Below are 11,201 nucleotides of genomic sequence, written 5' to 3' on the forward strand. Positions count from 1 at the left end.
TAACTTGGTCTCACCTATATATATGTATCTTGTCCTCAATATGAATCAGTCTTTGGGAGCGTACATGATGTGTCTCTTGTCTCATCTCTTTCTCTCTACATTTCAACATGGTATCAGAGCATCTATGAGGGAAGCATCTATGTCTTCTTGTTAAATTCATGATTATAATTTCATGTCTTACAAGATTGTTCTTTGATTATGTGTTGTCTACATGATTTTATAGCTTAACTTGTTGTAATTAGAGTTGTTTCTTAATCGCATCCTTAAAACCAAAACCAGTGCAAGTGCGTAGATTGTATTGTGCTGGTGAATCCTATCAAAAAAGTTTGTCAAACGGAGTTGTGAGTCAAAAGTTATGACAGTTCAGGCAAACTGCATCTGTAAAACAGCAAAACAGGTTCTTTGTGTGAGCACACAGGTTTTGTCTTCATCAAGTGTCTTTGTGAGCACACAGGTTTCGTCTTCGTCAAGCTTTTTTAGCAACCCGTCCAAATCTAGCTTCTTCGCCAAGCGTTTTTAGCAAACCGCCAAATCTAGCTTTTTCGTCAAGCGTCTACCAATGAATCTTGCGTCCCACATCTCGGATTTTGCTATTTTTAGCAAAGCGACCAATCTAGCTTTTTCATCCAGCGTCTACCAATGAATCTTGCAACCCACGTCTCGCTATTTTGAGGACTCTTTTCTTATTGACGTCTCTTATCTCTTGCAGTCGTCCTTGTCTATGGTGTGCAGATTTTGTGATTTTACCTTATACGTCTTCTCTCAGATAGATATGGCTATGACTGTTCTCGTCAATGGTTTTCCTTCTGGCCAACGTTCTATTCCTTCTTTTCAAGGCCAAGGGTTTCCCGGTTGGAAAGCAAAGATGCTGTTAATTCTTGAAGGCGATGAGCTCTCAGATGTTGTTATTGGCAATTCTCTATGTCCGTCTCAGCCTATTATTCCGAATTCTGACAACGTTCTTATCACGGAAGGCCCTGTTTTTGATGCATGGCGTCTTGCTTATATGGATTGGCAGAGGCGTGATAAAGCAGCTCGTCGGTATATTCTTTCTGCTCTTAGTGATTCTCTCATGCTTGATGTGTATGACTTTCCTACTTCCCATGACGTATGGGAGTATCTTATAGCAAATTTTCAGAAAAAGTCTGTTTACAGAAACACTTTATTTGAGAGGTTTGCTTTCAAAGTTACAGTATGAAGTTGGTACTGCTATGACGGGACATATTGATTCTTTCAAATCTATTATTAATCAACTTGCTGCTGCGGGTGATCCTGTTCCACGAAAGCAACTTATTACAATTCTTCTTGATACAATAAAGGATCCGTCTTATGACAACATTGTTACCATTCTTTCTAACAAGGACGGTCTTGATTTTGACCAAACTTGCATATCTTTGATTGAGTATTCTCAACGTCAACAACGACGTAGCGTTGGTCATGATGCAGTTATGTTTTCACAACAAGAGGAGCCTAAGTCACAACAGTTGGAACGGGCCTTTAATGTGCGAAGGCGTTCTTTTCAACGAGGCAACCGTAGAGGTGGTCGTCGTGGTGGTAGTTTCTCTCGTCTCAAATTTCCTAACAAGCATTGTTCTTACTGCAATAGGAATGGTCATACTGAAGATGACTATTGGGCACGTCAATATGATGAAGAACATAACATTACCACAAAACAACCACGTTTATCTAGAGATTCTTCTTCTTGTGATTATTGTGGAAAATCTGATCATCCCTCTTCCATGTGCTTTAAGCGTCGATTTGATGTAGATCGAAATCGAGCATATGCAGCCAAGCATCATGATAATGTTATGCCTGAAACAAGTTGTGTTTTATGTTCAGTTCCCCCAGACAGAATACTTCATGTACGTGATGGTTCACTTTTCATTATTGATTCTGGTGCTACAGGAAATATGACATATGAATCTAAGTGGCTACATAACTATTATTCTTTACCTATTAAGCGTGTTGTTTATCTTGCTGATGATACAACTTACCAAGTCAAGGGCATTGGAGATTTATATCTTGGCACCTTATCTTCTTCAACTCGAGTTTTACGAGGGGTTTTACATGTCCCAGAACTTCAACGTAATCTTCTTTCAGTTGCAAGACTTGTTGATCTTGGTTTGTTTGTTGGATTCGACCACACCAAATGCCGCATTGAGAAAGATGGACAGATTATTGCGACTGCTTCTCGTAATGGCAATTTGTTTGAGCTCTCTCTTAATGATGTTGTAGCAAATGTTGTCACTGCTCCAGGGGATCATGATTGCAAGATATGGCATCATCGCTTTGTTCATGCTGATTTCTCAAAGCTTCTTAATCTTCATCGTCAAGGTCTTGTACGCGGAATGGATCTTAAAGCTCATCCTCATATGGGAATCTGTGAGTTTTGTGCTCTTGGCAAACACAATCGTAAATCCTTTCCTGTCTCGAATTCAGTTCATTCTCATGATTTGTTGGATCTTGTTCATACCGACATTTGTGGACCTTTGCCTCCATCGAGAACACAACATCGTTATTTCATTACGTTTATTGATGATTACTCACGGTATACAGTTGTTTTCTTGCTTCAACAAAAATCTGAGGCGTTATCTGTTTTTAAGCAATTTCACAAGGCTGCCGAACTTCAAACTGGACGTCGCCTCAAGAAACTTCGTAGCGATAATGGTGGAGAATATGTGTCTCGTGAGTTTGAGAGTTATTGTACGGACCATGGTATTCATCATGAACATACAATTCCATATTCACCTCAACAGAACGGTGTTGCTGAACGTAAGAATCGCACTATTATCAATGCTATACGATGTATGCTGATTCATTCTGGGTTATCTCGTGTCTTCTGGAGTGAAGCTCTCTTGACAGTAGTCTTTGTTCAGAATCATCTTCCTACTACTGCTCCTTCTGGTAAGATACCCATCACAGCATGGACAGGTGATATTCCTTCTGTATCTCATTTTCGAACCTTTGGATGTATTGCTTACATTCATGTTCCTAAAGAAACACGAGCAAAGCTTGATGCTCCTGGCCTTAAAGTTATTTTTATTGGGTATTCTGACACTTCCAAAGGCTACAAATTCTATGACCCGTCCTCCAAGAAAGTGCTTGTGAATCGTGATGCTATTTTCAATGAACAGCTTATGGGTGGTACATGGTCCATGGATGATTCTGATGATACTAAATCTTTTCTTCAAGCTTTTCCATTCTTGTGTGATGATGAATCTTCTTCTATAGAGCAAATTTCCTCTTCACAACCATCTAAAGAGCAACTTTCCTCTTCACAACCATTGATTCCGAATGCTGTCATTGATGATGTTGACATTTTTATTGATTTGCCTATTGATTTTGAGCATGGTTCTTGTCATGTTTATGATGAAGATTTTGAGGCTAATGTTTTCTCTACTTCTGAAGATCCAGCCACGTACAGTGATGCTATATGTTCTCCACAAAAGGATCAATGGCAAGAGGCTATGGAAGCAGAGTATGATTCTCTTATCTCTAAAGGTACATGGATACTCACTGAGCTACCTCCTGGCCGTATTGCCATTAAGTGTAAGTGGGTATATAAGACAAAATTTAAAGCAGATGGATCCTTTGACAAATTCAAGGCACGTTTAGTTGCCAAAGGTTATTCTCAAGTTGCTGGCGTTGATTATCACGAAACCTTTTCACCAGTTGTTCGCATTACTAGTATTCGGGTTTTATTGGCATTTGCTGTTCAATTTGACTTAGAAGTTCATCAGATGGACGTGCGCACAGCTTTCTTGAATGGAGATTTGAATGAAGAAATTTACATGGAGCAGCCAGAAGGATTTGTAATTGCAGGGAAGGAAGATCTTGTTGCTCGTCTTCATAGGGCTTTATATGGTCTTAAACAAGCTTCACGGGCCTGGTACATCAAGTTTGATCTTTTTCTTACCTCCCATGGTTTTCTCTCTTGCTCTTCTGATCCCAACTTATTTACCAAACACCAAAATGGTAGTTTTGTAATCCTTGCCCTTTATGTGGATGATACAATCCTTGTTTCCAATGATTTGGGATTTCTACACCAAAGTAAGCAGTTGTTATCTTCGGCATTTGATATGGTGGATCTTGGAGAGCTTCACTCGTGTCTTGGCATTCAGATTCAAAGGGATCGCAGTAAAGGTATTTTATTACTTCGACAGTCAAAGTTTATTGAAGATACTATTAAGAAGTTTGGTTTGGAATCTGCACATTCAGCAACTACTCCTTGTCTTGCGAGTTCCATGAAAAACACTTCTGATGGTGGTGGCCAGCTTGTTACAAATCAACCATATGCTAATTTGGTTGGATGTCTTCAAGTTGTTGGTTTGAACACTCGTCCTGACATTTTGTTTATTGCTAACTATCTCGGGCAACACCTTGCATGTCCTTCTCTTAAGCATTGGTCTTCAGCAAAGCGCGTGTTGAAATACTTGAAAGGCACTATAGATTATGGTTTGGTTTATCAACGACAATTCACATCCGACTCCATTCCATCTCTTTCTCTTTTGGATTACACAGATGCAGATTGGGCCAGCTCACATTTATCTATGCGATCTACTAGTGGCAATCGTTTCTTCATTAATGGTAGTCTTATTTCTTGGACCAGCAAGAAACAATGTTGTGTTGCAGTTTCTACAACCGAATCTGAATATGTTGCGGCATCACTTGCAGCTCGTGAACTCATTTGGCTTCGACAAGTGTTGACAGATATCCGCCATTCTCCTCTTTCTAGTACACCCTTGCGGTGTGATAATCAGAGTGCTATTAGTCTTGCAAAAGACTATGTCCAACATAACAAGTCAAAACATATTGCTGTGCATTACCATTATGTTCGATACGAAGTACGCAAAGGCACTATCATGATTGAACATTGTCCAAGTGACCAGATGATTGCAGATATTCTTACCAAAGGTCTCAATGAGTCACGCTTCATTCTCTTGCGCTCAGAGCTTGGAGTTGCCTCGGGCTCACTCTTTCTAGATTAGGATCTTTACTCTTATGGTAGCTTTGTACATATATCGTTGTAATCTTCTAAACACCATGCACTTTGCACATTCCACAATTGCTCACTATGACCTCTTGGTCCTTTTGTATATTTGTACATAGATGCACAATGCACTTTCACATCATTACTTTTGGTTCATATTTTCACATTTGTATAGGGGCTTGGGTTTTTCCCTTGTACTCCCCAAGGGTTTTTTCATCCATAGCTAGAGACCCTTGTTTGAGTGGGGGTGTTGGAGCTCTATATATGGCTCACTCTACCTAACTTGGTCTCACCTATATATATGTATCTTGTCCTCAATATGAATCAGTCTTTGGGAGCGTACATGATGTGTCTCTTGTCTCGTCTCTTTCTCTCTACATTTCAACACATATCTCTCCAACATAAGAAGGGCTAAGTTGTATATCTCTCTTACATACGAAGGGCTAAGTTGTAACTCACATAATGAAACGTGATCACAATGTAGATATGATTAGCCACTGTCCATTTTTTGAAAAAACTACACATGCCATTAATGCACACTTGAGAAGGAAATTGCTCTCACTAAAAAACACGCAGGAAATGGCTCGCACGGACACATATTATTTGAAAGATTTTTGAAAAAACTTGTGTTCAGCTTAAGGGTTACTCTTAAGCATAGGATATTTCTTTTTAGAAACATATGAGATTCATGCTCTTATACATATTGTTTATCAACATCAGTTATGTCCATGACATCATGGTCACCCACTAAAGAATCATTAGATGGGCTCACATTGTGCTCATTGCATATACAAGTAGCTTAGGTAATAGTATGAGTTAATATAATATCCTTGATTCTATCATATATCTAATGGATGTTGTGAATCATATGGCTTATATTATCATAGAAGAAATGGCACCATGGCCATATCTTTCTTACACAACAAGGGCAAAGTTGTAACTCATATATAGTTGAACTTCATCACAAGGTATATATGTTTCCATTGTATCTTTTATAGCTAGACATGCCATCAATGCACACTTGAGAAAAAAACTACTCTTAGTAGAAAGCATGTAGGAAATGGGTTGCACATCCACATATATTAATTTAAAGATCCCTCAAAATTTTGTGTTTAGATTAACAAATACAGCAAAGCATACTAGATTCCTTTTTGCAAGCTCATAAAACTTTATACACTTTTAAATAGTTCTTATCAACATGACTTATGTCCATGGGATCATTTTTGCCACTAAATACTTTTAATAAAGAGTTATTGGCTGGGCTTACATGTTGTGTTCATTGCACATACGAGTAACGTAGATAATAGTATGAGTTAATGTAATATCCTTGACACTATTGTATGTCGAATGTGTATTTCCAATAATTATGGCTTATATTATCAGGTATTTAGAGATGGTATACTAGAAGCAATACATCATTAATTAGGGAATATATCTTACATAGAAGAAATGGCACCATTGCCATATATTTCTTAAACAAGAAGGGCTAAGTTGTAACACACATACACTACAACACGTCGGGGGCACAACAACATTTTCTAGTAGCGTTTCAACAACACATTTTTTGTCAAGATGCCAAGGATTCCATTCGCTGCTCGCACATTGAAATTTTGCTACTGTGAGAAGCACTCTTAACAATGAAATTTCGCTGCTCCACAACAAAATTACGTTGCTAAGCAGTGTCTTTAGAAACGGAATTTCACTGCTATATTGTGATTTCTCTCTGCTGAACAACAAAAATAGCAACAAAGTTATGCTACTATTTTTATTGCATGAAATTCCAGAGAGTTTTTGGATATTGAATTTTAAAAATATGTCAAATACACAAAAAAATGATATATAGTTTTTAAAAAACATCCATTAAAACCCTTGGAGCCATGTTTTAAGCAAAAAAAAAAATAGTTGAAAACTTTTGAGAAGCAAAACAATGTCAAGATCATGAATCTATCCCATCTTGTAATAAATCCATATGTGTTGCTTCATTAATGTCTATATATAATATATAATGGAAGCTCAATGAAAAGATGGGATTCCATATCAATATCAATATCAAAATCACTATCATGATCCAATGGACCATTGTCATGATTGATAGGTGACTCATCATCTTCTTCTGATTGATGTTTCTCATTCTCTTCATTGGCCCCCATCCAAAATGTTATCTTAATCGTCCTTTTCCAATGAGCCAATTTTAGGTAGTACTTGCACCTTATCCAAAGATTTAGTCTTCACATCTTGATCTTGAAAGATATGTTTTGAACAAGGGGAAACTTGTATAACATACCACCACTTTGGATCAATTCGATCAGTGTGAAACACAACCTATATCAGAAAGCACAGCGGTCACATTGTTATTATACTACATCAAGATTTAATTTAGGATTGGTTGGGTTACTAGCCTGTTGACAGTGTTGAGGTAGTATGAAGGAATCTTTTTGGAATCATTTTGAAAGAACCCATTTGGATGTTTCTTCACGATTGCTTGAGCACCTCTATATATCACCTAGAACCATTTAACATCAAAGATGAATAGACTAAATGCTCTAAATCCAGCCTCAAGAATATCCTGAATAGCTCCACATTACTCAAGATTGTCCTCTATGACATTGGTATCATGTCTACTAGCTCGACTTTCCTGCTCAAACGTTGTCACCACACCAAAATCAAATGTGTTTCTTTTAGAATCCACACACTCCATACAAAAGTGCCTTCCCTCTGACCATATTGCACTATATAGTTTGTACCAACATTAAACAAAAGCATGACATTTAGTATAGTGCATTAAACAAGGTATATACATGAGATAGAGATGAAGAATGTACTTACTTGAGGGTCACATCCTCTTGCATACTCATGCTCTTCTCTTGTGATCATCTCTCCATTTCGTAATGCCATATATATTTCCATATGAAGCCATTCTATATTGATCACATTTAGTAGAGATTCCAAGCTAGGCAGAAATGGCAAGCGTCTATTTGCTCTTTTGAAAGCTTCTCTCTCATCCTTTCATCTATTGATTGTATCCTTGTATCTCCGAATCCACTTCTCCCCATGATGTGAATATTTAGAATGTAGAATGTATTCACCTTGTTGCATAATGCTTCATTCAGTCTTTGTTTCCTTCCTTTTCCTTCAGGCACATTAGTGATTAGAGTCGGTCATCCTCCTCCATTGTTGCACAATCGTGGAATGGAAGAATCTATGCGAGATAAATGTTTTGAGATATACACAAGAGACTCTTGTATCAACCATCCCTCTTCCATGTTTGCTTATGGCCTTGCTCTTTGTCTCACAAATTTCTTTAAGTTTTTCATGAACCTTTCAAGAAAAAACATCCATCGAACATGAACCACACTACACAATGCCACTTCATTAACCAAATCCACCACAAGATGCAATTGGCTAGTGAGAATATCACATGATGTATTCTTTATCTAAGGTTTAAGTATGGCTTGGGTAAGAACAATCCTGTTTTGTTGCCTATGCATGTATGTAGCAACAATCTCGATCAACTTGTCAAAAGATCCCAATGTGGCCAATCTATTGTCCATTATAAATGAATGATATGGATAGCAAGCTTGGTCATAGTTTACACAAACACAAGTATGGTTCCATCAAACTTTTTCACATATACAAAGCTAATCTTTTATGCATTCTATAAGTCCTACATTTTAGTCTTATATGCAGGCGGGCTTACAGTTAGGCCACTCGACGCCATGGGGGTAGACTACCCCACTTGGTCAGTCGATGGCCTATGCATACGGCCTTTATGCATAGGGTATGCATACGCTATGTATAGGCTCTGCATACACTATGCATATGCTATGCATCAGGTATGCAAACCCTAGGCACAGGCTATGCATAGGGTATGCATAGGCTATGTATGGGGTCAGCATACGCTATGCATAGCCTATGCATGGCATATGGTTTAGACTATGCATATGCTATGGTTTATGCATGGAGATATGGGGCATTGTTCTATGCCATCTACAATGTTGCTTACATATGTCAGGCTAAGAGTGGTTATCCATGAGTGGGTGGTTTTAGTGGAGGGGAGTCCTCAATCTTCTCACTATACTTCTCTTGTAAAAGAGGAGGTGTCTTTGTCTTTAATAGTGGGGAGTGTGTGGAAAGTCCTTAGAAGCTATCATTTGAAAGGGGCATTTTCCACCCTACTTATTTGAGCAGTATTGTAGGTGTGTTTTTTTTTTATTTTTCTAAGGTGTGTTGTCTTTTTCTCTTGGTTGGCTTGACATTGTCGAGGTAAGTGGCCTTATTGTACCCTTGGCGGCTGGGTTTAGGAGATGGACTTATGCATAGAGATATGAGGCATTGTTATATGCCATCTACAATGCTGCTTATGTCAAAGTAGGAGTGGTTATTTGTGAGTAGGTGGTTATATCCTTGGATCTTCTCACTATCCTTCTCTTGTAAAATAGGAGTTGCCTTTGGCTTTAATAGTGGAAAGCATGTGGAAAGTCCTCAAAAGCTATTATCGAAAAGGGGCACTATCCACCCTACTTGTCTAAGCAGTATTGTAGGAGGTCATAACAATATTCTAATATCACATGTTGTATTATTTATCTAAGCTTTAAGTATGGCTTGGGTTAGAGAAATCGTGTTTTGTTACCTATGCATGTATGTAGCAGCAATGTCGATCGACCTGTCACACAAGATCCTGATGTAGCCGGTCTGATGTCCATTATAAACGAAGGATATGGGCAACAAGCTTGGTCACAGTTTACACAGACACAGGTATGGTTCCATCAAACCTTTTAACATAAACAAAGTTAATCTTTTATGCATTCTATAAGTCTTATATTTTAATCTTATATGCAGGTAGGCTTACAATCAAACCAATTGATGCCATGGGGGCAGACTACCCCACTTGGCCAGTCGATGCCATGGGGGAAATCTACCCCACTTGCTCAGTTAGGGCAAAACCACGCCTTTGATAGGCGTGGGGCTGCGTGTGGCACAGGGCCGAGTGGTGCAGTCCCATCACGATATGGTTGTGATGAGCCTACATTACCTTCCTCTACTACTAGACCCACCCCTTCTCCCTCACGTTTGTCTTCACCCACAACGACGAGGTAGTATGGAGTTTGGGGGGTATTAGACGTGCTAGCGAGGGGGGAGTAGGTTGCTTTTGCTTTGGCAAAATCTTTGGCAAAAGAAGCACTAGGTCTCCCAATGCATCTCCCCAACAGAGGGGCTCTTTATCTACACATTATGAGCCATCCCCCAAGAGACCCATTCCACCGTTCAAGCCACGCCTCCTACCATACAACCTGGATGTAGATAATGCCCTCATGATGGATGCACAACGATAGAAAGTCATGAATCGTATGCATGTATTTGCGAACCTAGAGTTCGTGAACTCCTTCAAAATGTGGAAAGCACAAGATGAACTTTGTAAGGAATATGTTATCGATGTGCTTAAGTCAAAGTTCCCCATGCCACATGCGGGTCTTTGCTTATTTGAGGAGTGGATGAAGAGGTGCATCAAGCTTTTTCTCTCTAATAGGAGAGCAAATATGAAGAGAGCAGCAAATCATAATTTGGAGAAGGCTAGCATGTGTACGACCGAGGAGTGGAGGCACGCACGTGTAAAGCACCCAATTTATTTTCAACAAGTGACATCGAGTGCTTTTCGACTACAAAAGTGAGGGGCTTTGCACTTTGGCTCCTCCAGGAAATCCTTCTTTCTTGCTTGTTTCATATGTAATCATTTCTCCTCTTCTTCCATTTTGTTTTGTACTATATTATTTTCTTGAAATAATTGTATATTTTCTTAATTATTTTTTGTAGAGGGAGGTTGTTAGGCATGACCCAACAAAGAAGAAGTATGACTATGGGTATAGAGCCCCCCATCCGCAATTGTGGCATCGAGTGCTTTCTGACTAAAAAAGTGAGGGGCTTTGCACTTTGGCTCCTCGAGGAAATCCTTCTTTCTTGCTCATTTCATATGTAATCATTTCTTCTCTTCTTCCATTTTGTTTTGTACTATATTATTTTCTTGAAATAATTGTATATTTTCTTAAATTTTTTTTGTAGAGGGAGGTTGTTAGGCACGACCCAACAAAGGAGGAGTATGACTTTGGGTATAGAGCCCCCCATCCGCAATTGTGGGCGTGGATGCGTACGCGAGGTGTATGCTTGGACGAGTCTGTTTTGGGGGCTCAAGAAGATGAGGTAAGTGACCCTAAAC

This window comes from Cibotium barometz, chromosome 46, assembly GCF_041138505.1.
Source record: "Cibotium barometz isolate CiBa-2024 chromosome 46, ASM4113850v1, whole genome shotgun sequence".
NCBI lineage: Eukaryota > Viridiplantae > Streptophyta > Polypodiopsida > Cyatheales > Cibotiaceae > Cibotium > Cibotium barometz.